Genomic DNA, 3,505 nt, shown 5'->3' with positions numbered 1-3,505 from the left:
TCGTTGTTTTAAAAGGAGGGGGAGGGGGGGGGAGAAGGGACCAAACTACATGGCCATCGGTGCCTTCTTTCTATTAAAACCCACGAGGGTATTAATAAAACAAACTATACGTACTGCACAATACCGAGGGTAAGGAAAAACCACGAGAACGACAGAAGAGCAATAAACATTACAAGGAACAAAAGGGGACACGAAAACTACAGACAGACACAAGAAACAGGTAGAAGATATTACAACAAGAGACCAGTCACCATGGCTGTCTGATCACAAGAATTAAAAGGATTAGCCAGCCACTCTGCAAACACATTAAAACTTCCATCCTAAAGGCAGTAGGGGAGAGAAAACACAGGGACAAAGGTCAATCGCTAAAACTTATATAGGAGGATAATGTCTCCCCCCCCCCCCCCCCCACGCATAAAACGTAAAACTAAATCAGTCGATAAGGCGTTATCTGCTAAAATTTACTGTAACGAGTCCGGTAAACGAAGATTATAATGGAGGGCATCGAAAGAAGGACAGCTTAACAGTATTTGAACCACTGTCAATAGGGCGCCGCACCGACACTGAGGGGGGTCTTCATGGCGCAGGAGAGCAGGAGATAGCCGTGGGTTAACCAAGTGTGGCTAATGTGGAGCGGCAGGGAATCACAGATTTCCGGAGAGAGGCCCGCATAGAGGACTTCCGCACATTCGCAGTTTGTTGTGCATACCAAGGTCATGCCATTCCGTCTCCCAAAGCAGAAAAACTAGAGGATTAATACTAGACGCAGGTCAGTTTAAGAGATGCCGATCTCCAGAAGCCGTTTGCCCTTAGCCTGTTTGGGCAGCCTGTCAGCATGTTCGTTGCCTGAGATTCCGACGTGTCTTGGGGATTCACACAAACACCATGGAATGACCGGACCATTCCAGGGCATAGATGGACTCCTGGATGGTCACTACCAAATTATGACGAGGGTGGCACTATTCGATAGGCTTGTAAGCTACTCAGGGAGTCAGCACAGAGAAGAAACGACTCATTAGAGAATCAACGGAAGTACTCATGTGCAAGAGATATGACAATCAGCTCTGCAGTGAATACACTGCAGCCATCAGGCAAGGGATGCTGTTCAGCATGGCCTCTGTGGGCGTAGGGGAAGCTAACAAGACCATCAGTCACCGATCCGTCGGTGTAAATCACTTCAGAGCCCCAGAACACGTCAAGAATCGAGAGGAAGTTACAGTGGAGAGCTGCGGAGTTAACTGGTCCTTAGGACCACGGAGGTGTAAGCGGATGGACCAGGAGGGGAAGTGGTAAAGGAAAGGAATCTAGTTCACGTAGGAGGGATATGGTACGAACTGATATTGTAAGCCCTGAGCTGAGCCACCGATGTGGGAGATGAACTGCCGTGGCTGGAAAAAGGGGATGGTAACTGGGATGCTCAGGAGACATATGAATGTGTGAAACGTAACTGGTGAGTAGTTGTGCACGCCTAATCTTGAATGGAGGAACTCCAGCATCCACCAATACGCTGGGCACTGGACTCGTCCTAAAAGATACGGTCGCCAGCCGAACGCCACAGTGGTGCTCTCGGCCTAGCAACCACAACGCCGAGGGCACCGCTGAGCCACAAACCAGACTCCCACAGTCAAGGTGGGATTGAACAAGGCCTCTGTAGAGTTGCACCAGTATAGAGCGATCTGCACCCTAGTTGGCATTGCTCAGACAGTGGAGGGCGTTGAAGTGCTGCCAGCACTTCCACTTAAGCTGAAGAAGATGAGGAAGTCAACTCAATTGAGCATCGAAAAGCAGTCCTAAGAATCGTTATGTCTCCACTACCGTGAGTGGATTTGACACACACAGTGGTTATGGTTACTACAAGCTACACCACAAATTTGGAAACGGGGTCAAATTTCTAGTACTTTAATGTCGAGTTGAGGTTTTCACACACAAATGTTTTATTCATATCTTACAGAAACTATCAGTAAGCCAATAAACAACCTTTAAAAACACGCCGCTAACGGTAAACAAGTAATTTATAGCAACACAACAGTTTAAAAATTAAAAAAAAAACACAGAAGCTAGCAGTATGGCAATCAACAACCTTTCAAAACTCGCCACTAAAGGCAATAAAATAATTTATTGCAATGTAACAGTTTAAAAATTTCTTTAAAATAAACCACACAGAAGCTAGCAGTACGGCAATAACAGCCTTTCAAAACACACCGCTAACGGCAATCAAGTAATTTATAGCAATACAACAATTTAAAAGATTTAAAGAACATTAGTAAACAGGCTACTAAAGTAAATACAGAACTTTGTTAATAAAGTACGGTGAGGTAGTGAAGCTACGAACACCGCCATTAAAAAAAAAAAATCAAAGGTCTCAGCAAACACACGATTGATGGCAATAAAGGAATAGAGGAATTTAAAAAGGTTTTTAAAGAAAAGTGTCCTGGAATATCATTAGAACATCACAGATATGACGGACCCGTGTAAGGTGGCCACAAATCACACACTCAGGGATGTTCAGGCTAGGCAGAATACTGACCAATTTAAATACGCCAGTAAACACAATTGCCACTCTCAGGCTGGTCACTGCACCGACTTTTAGCCAGCGAAATCTTGTAATAAGATGGCTTAACTTGCTGACAGAATTAGAGCTAACCTCGTGCAAGGAGGAGTCCTGAATGAGCGACCACATATTCCACCAACAAGAAGCATGAATTTACTCACAACACACGACAGAACAGCGAAACAACTTAACTGCCAAAATTACACCTCCCATCGGGCCGTAACGAGAGGAGGAGGAAAGATCACTGTCTTCGATTACACCGGATCCACACATCGGTCCCCCGCACGTGTCGCCAGTGTACCCAACATGCCACGGTCAGGAAACCCGATCGTCGGAGGCCACAAGGCAGAAGAGACACTGGTTACGCAAACTTATTACTTAATGATTAAACTCTCCAATAACTTAACTTGCAATTATGCTCGAACAGGCAGTACACGACCTCCGATGGCAAGGATCCACACATCGGACAGCGCACGCGTCGCTAGGGTACCCAACACGACACGGTCACGCGACAACACGCTCTGTCACCGGAGTTCACGTCTTCTCTGCAACGTTGACGGGTAGTGACCGCTCCTTCATGTTAGGTGTCTCCTTTTTAAACTTCAGAGTTGAAATGGAGGAATTAAAGAAGCTTGTTAACGTCCCACCAAGGTGAAATGAACAGCAACTACTCGTGGGGCGATTCTGTATACAACCAACCCGTGGGGAGCTCTTCCGTCAACTCGCCCCGCTCATTACACACAACCGACATAAATCACTTGGCGACTCGGTACAGCCGACCAAGCCTGCTTCGCGCTGGAGAGCCACACTGACCTCCCGTGTCCACCACACTCTCTGAGCGCACGCCCCTACTTCCGCGCCACCACACGAAGTTATCACCGGTCAAAGATCTCACTTCCTCCATAGCAGTTTGCTGGAAGCAAAAACGCAGATATCGATAGCAGAGAGAAAAGA

Source organism: Schistocerca americana, chromosome 5 (assembly GCF_021461395.2).
Source record: "Schistocerca americana isolate TAMUIC-IGC-003095 chromosome 5, iqSchAmer2.1, whole genome shotgun sequence".
NCBI classification, from domain to species: Eukaryota; Metazoa; Arthropoda; class Insecta; order Orthoptera; family Acrididae; genus Schistocerca; species Schistocerca americana.
Note: the sequence above shows the minus strand (reverse complement) of the source record.